The following is a 20,616-nucleotide window of genomic DNA, read 5'->3' as shown; positions in this document are numbered from 1 at the left end:
GCTGTGACCCCGGGGTCCCAGGATCAAGTCCCACGTCGGGCTCCCTACATGGGGCCTGCTTCTCCCTCTCCTGTGTCTTGGCCTCTCTCTGTGTCTCTCATGAATAAATAAAATCTTTTTTTTTTTTTAATGTGACATTGTGTGTCAACTACACTTCATTAAAAAACATTTTAATTTTGGTAAAACACACACAATATCAAATTTATCATCTTCCACATTTTTAGGTGTATAGTTCAGACATGTTAACTGGGTTCATATTGTTGTTCTGCTAACCTCCAGAACGTTTTCATCATACAAAACTGAAATTTTATACCCATTACATAACAACGCCCATTCCTCCTTTTTTTTAGTCCGTGGAAACCATCATCTACTTTTTGCTGTTGCTGTTACTATTATTATTGTAAGAACTCTAGCATGAGACCTATTCTCTGAAGGGACAGCGAAGCCCATGGTGCCCTAGTAAGCTCCAGGTCTTCCTTGTCTTATGTGACTGAAGCTTTATATCCCTTCAACAGCAAGCCCTCATTTTGCCTTCTCTCGAGCTTCTGCAAACCACTGTCCTACTGTTTCTATTGAGTCTATTTTAGATCTCCCAAATATGGGAAATAATGTAATATTTGTCCCTCTCTGACTGGCTTATTTTACTTACCATTATGTCCTCTTGGTTCATCCCTGTTGATGGACATGGCATGGTTGCCTCCTTTTTCAAGAGTGAATAATATTCCATTGTAGTATGTAAAGCATTATCTTTATCCACTTATCTGTCACCAGACTTTTAAATTGTTTTCATATCTCAGCTCTTGTGAATAATAGCACAACGGACACGGGACTGTATGTGTCACTCTACTTTTTATCCCTATGAGTTTAACTACTCTAAACACATTATATATAAATAAATTCATAGAGCATTTGTCTTTCTGTTTTAATTCACCCAGCATTTGAATTCCCCCAGTATTTTATATCTATGGGGCAATGGCCAGGTTTTAATGAATTAAAAGGAAAACGTCATCACGCTGAACTTAGTGGAATACAACAATTATGGTGGCTTTTTAAAAATATATATTATTATTATCTTTCATGCTTTTGAATGTGAACTGGCCTAGCTAGTCAGTTTTAGTTTGGAAGTTCTTCACGAAATGATAGACAGTAACTGGGGCTGGATGATCTCAAAGGCTTCCTCATTTAAAGAAGGCTTTTGGGGACACCTGGGTGCTCAGTAGTTGAGTGCCTTTGGCTCAGAGCATGATCCCAGAGTCCCGGGATTGAGTCCCACATTGGACTCCCTGCAGGGAGCCTGCTTCTCCCTCTGCCTGTGTCTCTGCCTCTCTCTGTTTGCCTCTCATGAATAAATAAATTAAATCTTAAAAAAAAAAAAGAAGGCTTTTGATGCTTGCTGTGTCTGGGTTTCTGTTGAGTCTCTTGGTCAAAGCAGCTATATTCAGACTTTTATAGGTGAAATAAGCATTATCACAACACAGCAGCTGGGTCTCGTGGACAGGAATCCCAAAATATTCAGGAGGAAGATGTATGACCATCTTATCTTGTAAATCACAAATTATCACTCCTAAAATGTTCTATTCATCAGAAACTAGGTGTTAAGATGGACAGGAGAGAAGAAATAGACTATCAGACGTGAGGAAAGGAATTACACTAGATCTCAAAAGGAAGAATGGCAAAGGATGGGGAAACATGCTTAAAAACATAATAAATAGCATCATATGAGAACATGTGTTTATTTTAATGCTGTCATGAATATTTCTATTTCTCCTAATTGTGTTGTTAGACTTATACAAATTATACACATTTGTCTGGCCTTTTGATAACGGTCATTAGAAAATACAAAAATAAAAAAAATATCATATAGATTGTTAGGTATAGGTAGCTAAAAATTGTTATCAATAATTGTTATTGTCTAGGTAGCAAAAGCTCAAAATGTCAGGGATAAAAGTACCAGGATAACAGTAATCCTCTCAAATATACATCTCTGATTTGGGACGAGAGGATCTTTCCATGGGCTAACCCTTCCCTGAGCAGGATGGTAGGATCATGATATACTGCATCGTACAAAGCACATAAAAACAAGGTAGCTGTGCCTTACTGCGTGGTGCTCAAGTACTAGAATATCAAACAAGATAAGAATAATGTGGCTAAGAATATGTGGCTTTCGTTGTATTTTGGTCCATTTATATATCTAAAGAGCCTGGGTTTTAAAATGGTCTCCAAAAAACTAATATAAAATAAAATAAAATAAAATAAAATAAAATAAAATAAAATAAAATAAAATAAAATAAAATAAAATAAAATAAAATAAAATAAAATAAAATAAAATAAAATAAAATAAAATAAAATAAAATAAAATAAAATAAAATAAAATAAAAATAAAATGGTCTCCAGAATTGTAATTTTTTTTTTTTTAGCATTTGTTAAATCCTATCATTTCATTAGTGAAATGCTTAAGCATGGAGCATGAAGTGCAGATGTATTGCATTGCTTATGATATAAAGTGATTCCAAGCAAGATATGGATCTGCCTAATAGAGGATTTTGCAAACTATTATCTGAACAATTTATTTTTTTAAATAATTCCCTTTTCTAAAATACTTGAAAATAGTTACAACACCATATGGTCTTTTTTAAATGGATAATTCCTTTCACTATTAGATGTATACAATTTAATTAAGTTATAAAACTAATTTAAGGAATCATTTCTATCTAAATCAGCTTGAAATATTAAGTAAACTTTAGATGGCTAGGACATTGTAATTGCTGAAGTCCCTTTTTTTTCCAATAAAATGCATATTTTGAATAGTATGAATTTGGTATTCTGAACTTATGGCCACTGTTTATTAAAATTTTGAATCATATATCAAAGTCACAAATGCAGCATACAATTGAAGGAAATCAAGGTATAAAAAAGATCAGTCAGATAATAAAGAGTAACGTACTAGATGTTTTTACATGGTGCATGAAACAAATGTATATATTACCTCCATTTTTTGGTTGGAGAAACAAGGTGTGGGCCGTAGAGGGTTGTCATTACTTCAGTAACTTCCAATTCAAATTAATGTCTATCCAAAATGGATATTCCACTCCACTACATTTATCTCCCCTAAAAGATTCTGTAAAGCCTACTTTTTAAAGAAAATTGTACCTAAGATCCTCATTTTGCTTTTAACTTTAGGACTGGAGCCATATTCCTGTACCTATGCTAAGCTCCTCTGACAACTATTGGTTTTATAAACCAATTCATTCACCTCCTATAGCGAAACATTTATATTGGTTTCACATGATGTTAACTGGACCCACCACCTCTAGCCACACTTCCATGTTGATCATGGCCAAATGTCAGGTTGTTTCTGGTGCTAGTGAATCACCTCGAGAAGTTGCTTGGCATTATTTGCAGTTATTTAATAGAAAGGCTCAGTGACAGAAACAGCGTGGGCTCTGCCCATTGCATCACATAACTCAAGCAATAGTACCCCAGATTAGCATCAATATTACACTTGCGCCCTATTTAGCAACAACTGCAAAAAATGGCAAGGTAGTTTCAAAGTTATCCTCTTCCTCTCTTACAAGTGTTTTTTTTTCTTTTTTTTTTTTTAAATGATGGACTATTAACCATGAGATTTCTAAGTCTTCTTGCAATCCAGAGAGCCTGAGGTTAAAGGCGGATTCAGAAGTAAAAGATAATTTTGAAAATATTAAATATTAACATTAAATATTAAAAATAGGAATGCCTGGGTGGCTCAGTGTTTAAGCGTTTGGCTCAGGGCATGATTCCAGGGTCCTGGGATCGAGTTCCACATCGGGCTCCCTGCAAGGAGTCTGCTTCTCCCTCTGCCTGTGTCTCTGCCTCTCTCTGTGTGCCTCTCACGAATAAATAAAAAATAAAATAAATAAATATTAAAAATATTTTATTACTCAATATGCAAACTTACTATGAGCTTAGTTTAGGAGTGTGAAAATAATTTGTGGGGGAATAAGACTTTTCAGAAAATAAGTATCATAAATGCCAAAGATTATTTACTGTGTAGACACTCTCAGGAAAGTACTGGAGGATGTTCAACAACAAAATGACAAGAACAGGCGACTGAAAGGTGAATTCTTTGTGGCCAAAAACCATGGCCTCCAATAGAGGAAAAATGTAGACTAATTCACAGAACAGAGAGGCAAAGGAGAGTCTTAATAACACGGCCATGTGAGAAGTCTAGACATTTGTCAGAAGAGTCCAGGAGAGATATTTTATGGGCTGGGCTAGGAGGGGTGCAGATTTAAATTTATAACACACCATTCTGACAGATTTGACCATGTGGAAACTGAATTGAGATACACTAATACGTTTAATAAAGCTCTTGGAAGGAAGACTCACATAGCGGAACTCAAAGGATGCATTTTACTTCAGGAAGGAAACAATTTCCCTCCTCCCTCCCTTCCTTCCTACTTCCTTCTTTCCTGTCCTCCCTTTTCCCTCTCTCTCCTTTTTTTTTTTTTTTTTTTGCACTCCTCTTCTTCTCTTTCTTTTGTTTTTTGTTTTTTGGTTTACATTGTAAATGAAAATTAAGATACTGTGAATTCAAAACTAATTCAGATTAACCAAAAATACACGTGCTTGCCTGATTAACAAAACAAATTTATTTATTTTCAGCTGTATAGTATCCCCATAAAATACTAAAACCTCATTTCTGTGGTTTACCACAATTTTCCTTGTTTCGCTACATTGCTCTCATGGATGTTTTAATATAGTAATTCATATTTTCTCAGGGCAATGTACTGTATTCAAGTAAGGCTTCGACTATGCCAACAAAAATAATTTTAAATTGAATGCTCTTCGTCCTTGTGTTTGGTTTATCACATTTTATATTTAGCAATGCAATTGTGAGAATAGTTTATTCTGGAGTAAGTAATATTTTATTCTGGTTTTATTGCCATCAGGCACAGTTTGAGCATCACAGTCCTCATTATTTAGACATAACACAGTGTCTATGTATATAAATCTAAAAATATATCATCCATTTTTGTTATTTCAATATGTATTCATCCTCATGTATTCTTTTCAAACTCCCCCTTCCCTTTTTTGAAAGCTTTCTGCATTGGTTCATTGCCCAATCTACTTCATTTCCGCATCTTTATCTTAGTTAATAATATTTTGATTCACTTATGATATTATGATACTACAACATCATTTTATATTCTCTTTCACTTCATTTTGGTCATTACGGGCTACATTTTCATCATCTCAAATCTAATTCATATCATTTTAAAGCAGGCACTAGTCATTGTGTGCCCAATTATAATTGTTTTCTTTTATTTCCTGTTATCTTGAATTCAATTACCCTTTTTATTCATTTCTCATCTGTTTATGTTATTCTCAATTTGATTTTGTAAGGCTCTGGTTCTGCTAATATTACTTTACAATATAGTGTTACCCTGATTTCATATACTTCCTTTTCATTAATACTTGTTCAGTGCACACACATACACACACGCACACACACACACGCAATTTCTTCTACAGAAAATCACTTAACCCTCTTTTTATGCCTGTTGGCATTTACTTACCACTCTTTTCAGTAAAACAATATTTTTAGAGTTTTACTTGTAACTTCACCAACTTTTTAACAGTGATTTTAGTACATTTTTCTTGCTAAATATATCTAATGTTACTTTAGTCATAAATTCTGTTATTACAGTACTCCTATAAATACACCTTTTCTTCATTTACAATGTTGAGTTGATCTTCCTTTATTTTATACTCTGTTTCAATTAGTACATTTGGCTAAATTTCATACTGGTTAAATTGGTGAAAATATTATTCTACTTTTAATTTAATTCTAAATTTCCTTTCATAGGATGAAAGAAAAGGCCAAAGGTGAGCAGACTCTCCATTTGATTCAGATGAGTAAAATGATAGCATCTACTGTAAAATAATTTAATAATACTTGACTTCATAGCCATTTACTCATTATTATGTGCCTCAAAAATAATGGCAAAGTGTTAGATTTGTGTAATCATTAAAAAATAAGCATGAACTCTTAAATTCTGATGCAGGAAAAATGAATTGAAAACTGAAGGCACTGACACAGAATCTAATCCCTGTTCATGTTGCTTCTTGTGGGCTTTTGAAATTCCCTAGCTAAAGTGCTAGAAATTCATATCCTACTTAAAATAACTTTGTCCTATGGCTATAATATAGTATGCGCCCATTTTTTGGGATTTGTTGATGAGAAGAGATTCGTTTTCTTCACATTCTCTCCTTCTCAAATGGAAGTTCTGATATTTCATTTTCCAGAAAATGGGTCTGAGTTCTTCATCTAAATTTTAAAATTATAACTGAGTTGACATTGTTTCATTTATAGGTCAACTAGTTCATCTAAAGCAGGGCTGTTCAATTTACGTGATAATGGGAATGTTCGCTAGACTGTCCAAGATGGTAGCTACTAGTGATATCAACACTTGGGATCTGTAGGTAACATGAAAGATTCATTTAGAATGTTATTTAATTTTAAGTAATTTAAAATTTAAACATACATATATGATTAGTGGCTTACATAAATAGGGAGAATTATATTAAAGAGACACACCTTATATCATTTGGGATTTTAAATATCGCTATTCAGTAGGTACTACTGTCAAGAAACCCAAGAGGACCAAACTTCATGAATCCAAAGGTAAATATCAAAATGTAACTTTTCAGTACAAATAAGAAAATTTAAAAAACAAAGTTCTACACGTGTGTTTCAGAAATTTGAGAAGAGGTATTTACTTGGTTTCTTTTTCCTTCTTTTTTTTTTTAATTCAACAGCTGAGAATATTTATTGATTAGCTACAAGGTAGGGCATTTTCCCTGAAACAATAAGATGGATCGAGACAAGGGCAAAAACAAGTTGTAGTTCTGAAGGGAATGACAAATTAAACCAATGTTTCACTGCTGGACTGAGTGGATGATATGCTATGAAAAATACGGAGAAGGGTCAGGGGATGAGACATTCCAGAAAACATCCATACTGCTTTTCAAATTCAAGGTAAGTTACTTTCACTAGAAGGCGGGGGTGCGGGTATGTGAGGTGGGGGAGAAGACAGTATGTACAATAAGCTGCAGCTGAGTTAGAGATATGAACTTGCTTGGATACTACTTTTTAAAAGTATTATCGTTTAGTTTCCCAGTTTCATAACATCTACATGGTATGGAAAATCTATTCCTATACAAAAATGTCAATAAATAAGTAAACAAAGGCATAATTGGTATTTCTAAATGAAAATGAATACATTTGATGCTTTTACAATTAATATGAACCTAATTATACTTTAAAGTTTTGGTGTGCTAATATGATCCTTCTAAATGCAAGCAAAGTCTAACATGGGACAGGTACATTAAAAATGTGTACCCAGAATCTTCTGAAAACTTGCTAAATCCCTCAAACAGGGAAAAATAAGAAACACTCTCATCTAATAATTAGGCAAACCCTGGCATGTAAAGAAAAGGGTTCCAAATGGCCACTTAAAACACCTGAGAAAAATGTAGGCCTTTCAAAATTTAGGGACAGACTTCTGGTTTTGGCTACACCCTGTAAAGAACTTAGAAGTCATCATTCCATTTTCGTGAGAAAAAGATGAAGAGAGGCGCCTGGGTGGCTCATTCAGTTAAGCCTTTGCCTTCAGCTCAGGTCATGATCTCAGGGTTTTGGGATGGATCAAGCTCCACATCAGGCTCCCTGCTCAGTGGGGAATCTGCTTCTCCCTCTCCCTCTGACCATTCTTCCTCTTCTTTTTCTCAAATGAATACAACATAAGCTTTAATTTTTTTTAAAGAAAAAGAGGAAGAAACTGAAAACCAGCAACTCTTTTTGGATTCATTAAAAACTAAGCCTGCAAGGGAAACTGTCACCCTAAAATCTGGAGAGGGGAAAACCCAGGGTCAGAGCCATAATTTGCTTCAAAGGACCAGAAGCTCAGGGAGTTATGAATTTAAAGGACCACTTGTTTGGTAACTAAACAAATTGCTGGAGGTTGAATGTTGAGGACCCTGAGAGGGAGAAACTTTTGGGGACACAGTATGAGGAGGTTCTCATCCTTCCATGGGCTTTTCCTTCAAGGATCTTTACCAGGTTTCCAAAATGAAGGCAAGAGAAAGATCCCCATAGGCCCTGACAGGGGAAGAGAAAACAATCTCTGTGAAATATGCCCAAAGCCTTCTCTATAACAAAGGTCTGCTCTCTAGGGTGAAAGTCTTCATCAAAGCCTATCACCACTGGAGAAGGAACTGCTCTCACCCTAGCTCCCTGTAGTCTTTTTATGTCTCACCAGAGTAGAAAGAAATAAATACAGTGAAGAAACAAATACTTTTGCTGTTACAAACCAAAGACAAAACCCGCTAAAAAATAATGATATAATCATCATATTGTAGACTACTTCCTCTCCTTACTACCTGAACATCATCCAAAAAAAGCCTTTGCTCTAATAACAGTGGATTACCAAATAAAGATCTGCAAGGCATAGACTCTCTCCCAGGAAGAATATATAGCAAAACCCAAAGTCAAGAGCAGAAACAAAAAACAAGGACACTAGAGGAATTTGAAGTCTCTGGGACTGACCGACAGCTACAACAAATATTTGCACTTAGCTCAACTCACAGATTAACACAAATTCTTGCATTAAAGCCCTATTCACCTCAGTTCCTATTATCTGATACAATATATCCAGCTATCAGCAAAAAAATGAAGAGGCACACCAAATTATGAGAAACAAAACAAAACATTGAAGAGACAAAGGAAGACTTAGGACCAAACTCAGAGATACGACACAGGTGTTGGAATTATCTGAGAGGGAATTTAAAATGACTGGTTAATATGTTAAGGGCCCAATGGAAATAGTAGACAACATTTAGCAACAGATGGGTAATGCAAGCAGAAATGTGAGAACTCAAAAGGTTAGTGAAGTCTAATATCTTGCTGGCATAACTTTTTATCTCTAAATGAGTTGTGAACATTTGCATAATGATGCCTTGAGAATGAAATAAGATATGCAGAAAATTATGTTGCCTAACATTTTAATAGTATTTTGGAACTTACAATATGCTGTTGCTTATCTTATTTCATTAGGCCCTAAACACAGATCTGGAAAGTAGACCGTCAGGCATTATTATTGTCCGTGCACAAAGCAGGGTTTAGAGGTTGTATCAGTCTGCGTAAAGCAAAGTCAGGCTGTGATAACAAATAGCATCCAAACCTTAGTGGCTTACAACGGAACAGGTTTATTTTTCTCTTAGTTTACCGGTTAATCAAGTGCGTGGGTTTGATTCTTTAATTTTAAGAAACTAGCTACAAGAATATCTGGGACATTGCATTTGTCTTGGTAGTGAGGGAAAAAAAAAAAAAAGAATCATTGACAGAAGTATGTGATACTTCTGTAAAGTTCTTCTGGACAAAGACTATATGCAACCTTCCTCCCATTTTTGCATTGTCAAAGTCAAATAATATGATCATTCGTTGTCAATGTTAAGTACGTTTTACCCCGCCACAGACCATGGTTCAGTAGGGAAGAACCAAGAGTGAGGGGCAGAAATTATTTAGGCAATAATATAATCTACAACAGATATTATGGCTTACCCGAGCTTGTGTGGTGGCACTATTTGATTATAAGCTCTCTGATTTCAAATTTTGCATTGTTTTAATTCACCACTTGGAAAATAAAACAAAAAACTTAGAACATAAAATTGAATAACTAATTTTAATACTGTTAATTTGGTATGCAAATGTCTTCCTTAGTATATCAATTAGGAGTGGTATTAGCTACATATTCATTGGTGAATAAATAGAAGTTTTATTTTCCTACACAGCAAGAATTTCTAAACAGATAGTTCCATGTCTGACAGAGTAGTTCTATGTTGCTATCAAAGACACAGTGTTTTAAAAACTTTTCTTAAAATACCACTTTTAGGGGCGCCCAGATTGGTCAGTGGTTGAGCATTTGCCTTCGGCTTGAGTCATGATCCTAGGGTCCTGGGATCAAGTCCCCCATTGGGCTCCGTGCAGGGAGCCTGCTTCTCCCTCTGCCTGTGTCTCTGCCTTTCTCTGTGTGTCTCTCATGAATAAATAAATAAAATATTTTTAAAAAAATAAAATATAACTTTTATCTTTATGCCTATCTCATCATGGCCTCTAATGACTACCCCATGGTCATGTCTGCATTCAATGTAGAAAGAAAGATACTTTTGAGAGATAGAAGTTTTGTAGCAAATGAAAATTTATTGTCCTTGCTTGCATTTTAATAAACATTATATTTTTCAATAAATGCAAACATATTTTATCTAGCACTTACAAATTTGTTTTTTAGAATGTACTGATTTAAAACAGAAGAAAAATCAAATAAGAAAAAGCATATAATCATATTTTAAGTGAAGGGCATAAAGGAGATAAAAGAAACATAACAAGTGAACTAAATAGTGCAAATTAAGATGATAAATATGAAATTCAAATGCAATAACATCAATTATCTGTGATATAAATTGACAAGCAATCTTGTAAAAGTGTCATCAAGACAGATTTAAAAGAAAGGGAAAGAATAAATAAATCCTAATTCTGTACTGCTTACAATTGACTTATTAAAAGCATAAGGACACACAAAGGATAAAATTAAAAGAATAAAAACAAATAAAAATACTAGGTGAATTCTAACCAAACATGGTACATATAACTATAATAATGCAAGGCAAAATAGACTTTCCTACAACAGCTATTATAAGTATAATGAGGATTACTTCAACATGAGTAATTAAATCAGAATATATTATAATTTTAGATTTGTATGCACCTGATAAATAGCTCTAGAATAGGTACAGTTAAAATTAATGGAAATACTGGAGAAAATAGAGATTAAAAAATGATGGTGGGAGACTTTCACATAATTTTCTCAGTAATTAATAAAATAAGCCTATAAAATAAGCAATAAACAGAAACTTTGAACAAAATGGTTGACAAAATTAAAAAAATGCAAGTTTACGGAATATCAGAAACACAAATTTCACATACATAGGACATTTATATAAATTGAACCACAAAATTCAAAACCCGCGATAACAAATTTCAAAAGATGAAATATTATAGTTCATAATCTGACCTCAAAGCAGAAAAAAATAGTGAAATATATCAGAAAATTCCCATGCCTAATAAAGAAAAAATAACTCATGTGTCAAATAAGCAATTATAATGGAAACCAAAAAGCAATTTTTGTAAGCCAGAAAATAAAAAATACTAAATATCAAGAGGTCATAAAGTATCCAAATATGGAAATATATAAAAGTGGAAGAACTGCAGATCAACATGAGAATTTGAAATTTTCAATAAATACTCATAGCAAAGTTGCTTATTCATGTGGAAAAAAAATGGCTGTCTATGTGGAAAATGAAATTCTTTCCTCACACTATACAATTTCAGTTGGATTCAAGACTAACATATAAATGGAGAAATCTTAAAATCGTTTGAAAAAATAATAGAATAATATCTTCTCCAGTAAATATTCTCCAGTAAATCAAACTTCAAGAAAAACACTACTAAAAACAAAATGATTGATCAATTTAACCATATTAAAATTAAGAAATTCTGTTCAGTAAATGCTACAAAAAAAATTGAAAAAGATAAACCATGAAGTGAGAGACAATATTTGCAGAACACACCACTATCAGTATCTAACATATTCAAACTACTAAGAATCAAGTAAGAAAAAACAACTGGAGACAAAAAATAAAGAGTAAAAAGGCTCATACAAGCTTCTCATCTAAAAGGAAACCTATGTTGTCTATGGAGAAGTTAAAAGACATTCCAATATATCAGCAACCACATATATACAAACTAAAATAGAAATGAGATACTATTGCACAATTTAGCCAAGATAAATTTTAAAAGCATTAAGATGACAAATGCTAGTGAGATCATAGATCAACAAAAACTTCCTTAACAATTGTTAAAGGCGTAAATTTGTACACTACCATGAAAACCACAAAGACAACCCCTAATAAAATCAAATATGCATGTATCTCGGTACATGGTAATTTCATTCCTACGTGCACGCTCATGGAGGTCTTGCATATTTCTGCCATAAGAACTGTACAAGGAATTCACAGGAATCCAAATACCAATCAGTGGCAGATTGTTGGTTAAGTTCATAATATAGAATTTCATACAACACAGGTGAGTCCTACAGGCTTGATAATAAAAAAGGAAATACGCAGGCATGATTTGATATGTACAAAGTTCAAAAACAGGCAATAATAAATAATGCAATTTTACTATGTTCACAAAAGTCAGGATGGCAGTTACCTTACCTTGGATGGGGAACATGTGATTTGGAAAAAGACAGACACTGAGTTTCTAAGGTATTGACAATAATCTTTTACAAACCAGGGCATTATCTGAATATTCACTACATAAGAACTCCTTCAACTACACCTACAGGTTTTATATACTTTCCGATACTTATGCAAATTTTTCCAATAACATTACAAATTGTAAAGAACTGCAAAATTATAAAGATTGTTATCTATTCTATGTGCATCATACGAGACATTAGGATAAGAGCACAGGTGTGGAGCGCGATCAAACAGGCTTCAAACCATTTTCTATTATGGTCTAAGGTTGGACCCTGGAGGGCCTTAGACTCCTCTATCTATAAACGAGGCATTTGGGGCACTGGGTGGCTCAGTCGGTTCAGTAGGTTAAGCATCTGACTCTTCTTTTTGGCTCAGGCTATGATCTAATGGGTCATGAGACTGGACTCAGCGCTCAGAGGGGAGTAGGCTTCAAGATTCTCCCCCTCTCCCTCCTCCTCTGAGTGCCCCCTCCCCCACTCGTGCTCTCTTGTCATAAATAAATGAAATATTTTAAAAAATAAATAAACAAAGAGGCATAGGACCATGGTCAGGATTAAATGAGATCATCTAAAATGTCTGTGTTTAATTATCTTCCCAAACATAACCTGTTTTTATTCTTACTATCTGTTAATGTCACTACTACTTATTTTCTAATCTTTCAGGCCAGAAATTGGCTAGTCAGCCCTTTCCTCATTTTTCAGTTCAATTTGATCCCCAATTCCACTGCAGGATATGTCCTAAAGGCCCTACAAATGACTTCTCTATTTCCTAATCCCATTCTATGTTTAGGCTTCTGTAATCTCTAACCTGAAATTATTCCTATGGCTTTAATTTTGGTGTTCTTAGCTCAACTCTTATCTTTTCTTTTTTTTTTTTTTTTAGTTCCTCAAAGATAGAGTGACCTTTCTCAAAATTGCATGTGTGTTCATGTATCTGCCCACCTTAATTCAATTACTCACCATGAACTAATTGATAATAGCCAATTTCCACTCCATTTGTGTATTTATCAACATCCATGTATCAATCTATTCATTGCTGCATTCATCCATCCATGTATCTATCCATCTAAAATAGGATCACCTCTTCACTCTAAGCAAGTATATTAGATTTTTTTAATGCAATTATGAGACTGTCATAATCTAATGAAGGATACTTTCATTACTCTATAACACTATCTCTGAAATCTTATATTTATTTTCTCTGTAACACTTTTTCCTCCAGAATATTGAAATATGAATATCTGCTGAAACCCACCTTATCGTCCCATCCCTTTGTGATGTGCCCCCTATCTCCGTAGGCCTTTCCTGCTCACAATTAGTTCTGTATGATCTCATCTTCTGTAGGATGCCTTCTTTGATTGCCTTGGATAATGTCAGTCATACTCACTTCCATATTCCTTCAGAGATTTCTATCAATAAATCCATTTTATTATGTTTACCTATCATGTTTACCCATCACAAACTATTGAGAACAGAAAGTGGCAAACTTAACTTTGTATTCTCATAAACTACACAAAGAGCTAGAACATCCATGGCATTCAGTAGAAGATACGCATTTTGATGGCATAATTTTGATGATTATTAAATTTTAATTCCCTTTTCCTCATGTATCAATCTACACTCTTGACTTGTAATGCTTTATATATTTTTCTGTCTCTCTTTTTTGAGGATTGTGCAGCCGACTCTGTTTCCTGTACAGTCTAGTAAATCTGGGAAACTTAATAAATATTAGAATAATAACCACATACAGTGAGCTGAAGTCCCTGTTATTTTTATTTCTCTCCCCAAGACAACTTTATAGGCAGGAACTTCAAGGGAAATAATTTCATTATCAATGACAGTTGAGCTTACACTTTATAAAACTTTTTCTATTTTCCCCGTCAGTGAAATTTATGAGATACCGAATGTGTTTAGGAAAGTAATTTGAAGTAACACTCTGGCCTTAATACGAGAAGTACTAAAATCTCTAATTGTATTTTAGGTAGTAGATCAACCTGACCTTCCATAATAGGAATCTGAAAGCCAGGAGGCATTTGTGAATTGTTAATGTTCAAATTTGTATACATTCCCAATATTATCTTTATTTAAAATGCCAATGCATTGCTATGTTGTGATAAGACAGCCTTAGTTCTGACTCTACCAACTTCATATTCTTATGCCCTAAGTACAGCACCAATAAAGTTACATTATCTGATCTGGAAACACTCTATGCTGTGGATTAGCTTTATCAACAAGCAAAGAGTTGTGAATAGAGTCCATTTGTCACCCACAGATGAAATTTCAGGGTTGAACAGATCGGAGAAAATCACCATTTCTTTTCTGCCTTTTGCATTTTCTTATGAGTACTTATAAAATTAACTGGGAGAAGAGCACAACTTAAAAATATATATGTATTTTCTATACTGGCATGCTTCTCTTTTGTACAGGCGAATCATATCATTATCCACTCCACAGCAGTGGATTTTCTTCTGATTCTTAGTGATCTTTATTTTTTTTCCACAGTTCTATTTAGAAAATTGAAATGGCTTTCTCTTGATAACCACCCATAGCACAGCCACCTAGTGTGGCTTTATTTCAATAGCATATTTGAACAGAAAAGGCAACCAGTCTTTCCATTCTCTACCTTTGAAAATTAAAACACTGGATTTAGATAACCTGTATTGAAATGATGCAGGGCGGAGGGAGAGGAAGTAATGTAACCTACTTTGCATTCAGTATCCACCTGAAACATTTACTTTCTCTATGAATGAAGCGAGGGCTCATTTCCTCATTTCACCTTGATGATTATGAACTTTTTACACAACCAAATTTTCTCCTGATTATAATTTGATGAAGAAAATGTCACAAAAATTAAATCAAATCAAATGGCATTCCTCAGGAAAAAAAAATACATATACATAAAGCTCCATATCCTGCATCTGCTAGGTTGCTAAGTCAAGGATTCTGGAATAGGATATCATGATACTGAGACCATGGCTTATGGATAGAGAGATCACCTACTCTTTGTATCTTTTCAAAGCCTTTGCAAAGGTATTTGTCACTGTCAAATCTATGAATATGCATGCTTCGGTTGTGGATGAGATGTAACACAGCTATTCGCCATAGTTATAAATCAGCCGCTCCTTGGAATATCATTTCTTGTTGCTACATAGAAGGTTAACGGAAAGGGAAAGTGTTCTCCTTACCATTTCTTATTTCTCATGGAAATCTGTTCCCTCAGGTGACATTTATGAAAGAAACTGCAGTTCTGTTAATACTTGTGAAGAGTATGAATTGTCAGCATATCTGTACTCAGTTGCTCCATCTGTTTCTATTAATTCAATTTGTCTTTAATGTCCCAACCCTCTAATTATAACCTGTGTCATCTAAAATTTAATAAGTGAACTCATGGGCTATGGTTTTGATCTTTCTTTGGAGTCCCTATTAAGAGTGGAGGTAAAAGTCGGAATGATTTGCACACTTTTTTTTTTTCTTGATTTCCTCAGTGGATGAAATCCCCCCAAACAACTTGTGGAGGACTCTCTTAGGTATATGGTACAATTTCATGAGTTCTGTTGCATTTCTGAATCTCAAATATGTATATGACAAGTAAAAGGTGCATTACATTCAAAAGAAATATTTAGAGAGAGGTACGTTTTTGACTAATTGCATCATTTGGAGAAAATAAATGGATTTACCAAATTCCGTATTTTGTTATGCTGCAAGAATAGAAATTAGGAGCTCAGCACTTAAATTCCATATGATAATAATACTTTTCAGAATACATTACGAATGCACACAACCTTTTATTCTGTTGAGTATGTGTATAGGCAATTAGGTTACTGTACTTAGTAAGGCAGGAGTTAAAATACCAAACTTCTCAATTCAAAGCACACGGCAAGAAATATATGTACTTTCTTGTATTCAAACCTCATTTCAACCAGCTATCTCTTCTAATTCCATCCTGTAAGGAATGCTACTTAACCTTTATGAACACTATTTGGCAGTGACATTATGTTAGTTGAATTCATCTACTTTGAAGTCTCTTTTCTTATTAGTACTCAGATTTGCCCTTCCAGCTTGCCTTTACTTCCTTTCTTAACAATCCCCCCCCAAAAAAAGAGTAAAACTTAAAGTCAGAATTAGAAATTTATCTCAAAATGATTCCTCGCGTACAAATACATGTGATATTTCTGAAGACCAATGACATTATGGAATTATGGAATTATGGAATTCATTTTTTGTAAGGCTCTATCTAGTACATTTATCATTGTAGGGCTATTTTACACTGTATTGAAATTACTTTTATGAACGTCTGTACGTTTTTTGGTCTACAAGAGGTTCACCTTTTCTACCCTAACATTTTAATTTCGTGTCTCAATAAATAAATAAATAAATAAATAAATAAATAAATAAATAAAATAAAAATAATTTCATGTCTCCAAATGCTCATCGGCACAGTGACTGGAACTAACAATGCGCCTTTGTCATCCGATGCAGACTTAGAGTCTTACTATGGAACTTCTTTATGTCCATGCAGCTAGGAAGCACTTTAAAGCACTTTATGATGCTGGTTATGTACACTGCGTGTGCATGCGTATATGTGCTTCTATATTAGGGACTTTACTTAACGGTGGGAAGGTTTTCAAATGACCTTTCACTAAACTTCAGGGTGTCCTCCCGCTTTATACATGTAGACATCGATTTCCTAGGTCTGGCACAGCACTCCTCTCACATATACCGAATTTATTCCTGCATTTGTTTCACAATCATTCATCGGAGGCAAGCTTTGTGTTTTCTTTGCTACACAGAACAAATGTTGTTACCTGCAGGAGCATCTTCCTGTCTGACTTCAATTTATAGAGAATTTTATTTTCTCATATACCTATAGGGTGCATTGCCTTCCCAGCTGGAATATATACAACATAAAGATTATTTTTATATTACTTTTATAATAGTCACAGTATCCAAAAGAGCACTAATAAATATTAGTTGATATGTTAGGAATAAAAGAAAATGTAAACATATTCTTTTTAAAATGGTATCAATTATTTCTCATTCACATCATAGAAAAGCAGATGTTGAATTCACTGAGACTAACGGTTTTACTAACTCACATGGAAACTCCAGATGAATTTTTCTGTCACCGCAATAGCATCTGTGTGTTGGCTGAATACTGATGACCTTGAAACACAGCTTTCTAGTTCTAATAAGACAGGTAATTAAGTCAACTTCAAAAGTGGCTTTGCCCCATAAGACAGTGTCAGGTTCAAGGGGAAAATCCTTAGTTGCACATTAAGCATTTTCTTCTTAATTAGCTGAAACACGTTTTCTTCTGTTTGTTTAGTAGTTTTAATAAATTGCAAGTAATCAACTTTCAGTTAGAGGACAACATATGTGGAAGTGAGTGGTCTGTGTCTTCATTAATGAGATACCTGTTCTGGATTGGCCAAAGGGCAAAGACATGGTTGCTGTAAAAGCAAAGTACAGATGAAGAATGAAAAGAGTTCATTTACTAATCAGCAAAAAATTCCACCTGACTGATATCTTACATCCAATTTGAATCTTCTCCAACCTCACTGCTCGCCTCCCTCCCTAATCCATATCCTAAATGTAATGAGCAAAGTGCTTTCTTCTTTGGCTACCACCTTCTGATACCTGTCATCCTTTCTATCTCCCCAGAAGGAAGACCATTTAAAGGCCAATGTGTATTTGTACTTTTAAAGATCAATAAAATTCTTTATTATTAGAATTTTTTTTCTTTTTAGTTTCAAAATATTGAAGATCCTAACTTAGCCAAAGGTCTATGTCCAAGTCTTTATATCATGGTCTCTCTCTCTCTCTTTCTCTCCCTCTCAGCCTCATATCCCCCTCTCCATGTCTGTCCCTCCAAGATCCCTGCTTATTTTCCTTTTCCAAGTGATAAAGGAGAAAAAAAATTAAACTTGCCATGAAATTTTTGTTCAAAAATAAATCAAAGTTATATTTTATTGTGGAAAAAGCATATTAACATATATAAAAGAGTAAAAGCAATTCATTATGTTGAAAATTTGCTTCAATGTAAGAGACTAAAACAATTCCCATTGTAAACAACTATCTTTGTCACAAAAATCAAATGAGAGGTAAATGCACAATGGAATGGTTAACATTTTAATCTCAGTAAGCCAGAATAATAACACAGTTTACTTATATTCCATTTATCTATTAAAATATGTAATTACTTTTACATATGTTAATTTTCATATAATTTTGTTTACAATTTGATTAAATGTGTTTCAACAATTAATATACCCCTTTATTTCCATAGGAGTTAAAAATTTGCCACAAGGGAACATTCATTTTTGAGGGACATATCTCTGTACATTGCAGAGTAAAATTTATGAATAATTCACCTTGCCTTTCATTAGTTATTTCTGATTCCATATTTTATTAACTTTCCTGGATATATTTTTGCATTCCATAGAGAATGTGACCTACACATGATCCACTTACAAAAGAAATCAGACCGTTAGAGGTTAAAGGAACAGTACAGACCCAGTTTCAATTTTGAATTTTGCAGACAAGGATAAGCCTAGAGAGTTAATCGTTTTCCCCAAGGTCACAACAAAGGAGTCAAGCCAGGATGACATTTACAGCAAAAACAACAGAAAGGGGTCCTCCAAAATATTAGCCATGTTTCAAAATCTTTTTAATGCTAGCTATGGTCTGAGTAGAAGGTAATCTAGATGGCAAAAAGGAAGTTTTGAAGAAATACTTAAAAATAGAGTGGATTGAGGTGATCAATTCACAAAATATATGTATATCAAATTATCAAGGCATACACCTTCAACATATGCAGATTTTTGGTCAATTATACCTCAATAAAGCTGGGGAGAAAATAGAGAATAAAATATATATGATTTACATTATAGCATATTAAAAGGTGGAAATTATAGAATATACAAATTAAGTGATAAGATATGCCAGTTTGAAAGAATATCAAGGTATTTCTTAGAAAAGCTTAATAATATAGATTAGATAGATAGATAGATAGATAGATAGATAGATAGATCCTGATTGGGTTGTTTCAGGGTTGTTTAACCCTGATTAAACAACACCAGAGGTCAGAAAGTGTACACACATAAGAATGGAAAAAACTAGTCATTTTCTAGAAACCTACTAAGAGCAGATAATTTATTTTGGGATCTTTTCTCTTATTAATTCTTTAATAATCCCCCCCAATTTTTTATTGATTCAATTTAATTTTAGATCTCTTAGATTTATTTAAGTCCTATGATTTTGTTTGTTTATTTTTTTGTTTGTTTGCTTGCTTCCTGTTCTTTTCTTTCTGTTACTTCATTACTCTTTCACAGAAACTTCCTCAACTTAATTATTAAAAACAAAACTTTTAATGCATTTTGGAGAATGAGAACGATACACTTTTTTAAAAAAAGATATTGTTTTTTTTTTTTTTTAATAGACATTCTAATGTTTATATATTGTAGTGTAGAGGAGAAAAAAAAATATTTTCTGTGCCCTTCCAGGGTCTTCTTGGCTGAGAACCCCCAGTAATAAAAGACAGGTTAGCAGGAGAAAAACAGAAGTCTTACAATATGTATGCTTCATGTTTATATAGGAGAAACCCAGGAAAACTGAGCAACTCCCTTAAGTGCCCCAACCACCTCCTTAAATATCTCCAGCAAAGACAAAAGAAGGAGGAGGCAGTTATGAGAGGCTATAGGAAGAGTGCTGCAAACACAGGTGAGGTTATTATATAGATTTAAATCCCTGCCTAGGGCAGCCCCGGTGGCACAGCGGTTCAGCGCCGCCTGCAGCCCGGGGTGTGATCCTGGAGACCCGGGATCGAGTCCCGCGTCTGGCTCCCTGCGTGGTGCCTGCTTCTCCCTCTGCTTGTGTCTCTGCCTCTCTCTCTCTCTAGCTGTGTCTCTATGAATAAATAAACAAAATCTTCAAAATAAATAAATAAATAAATAAATAAATCCCTGCCTTCTTCACTGATAAGAGTCTCTATGGATTGTCATCCTTCTCTTCCTGACACAGAGAGGGAGATGGCAGGGGTTGGGGGACGGTGCTTACAGAGCTTTTCCTATGTCTAGTGTTTCTTAAAAATAATCAGCCTAAAATAATCCTCATGCCAAAGGAACATATCTTAGTTAGGGAGGCAAATTCTATCCTCCACACTAATTTTATTAGCATCTTCTTATTTATGTATGTATAATATTCCTTTTCACTCTACGAAAGCATTTTGACTTTTCCTCCCTCTGTTTTAACATCT

This window comes from Vulpes vulpes, chromosome 5 (genome assembly GCF_048418805.1).
Source record: "Vulpes vulpes isolate BD-2025 chromosome 5, VulVul3, whole genome shotgun sequence".
NCBI classification, from domain to species: Eukaryota; Metazoa; Chordata; class Mammalia; order Carnivora; family Canidae; genus Vulpes; species Vulpes vulpes.
Note: the sequence above shows the minus strand (reverse complement) of the source record.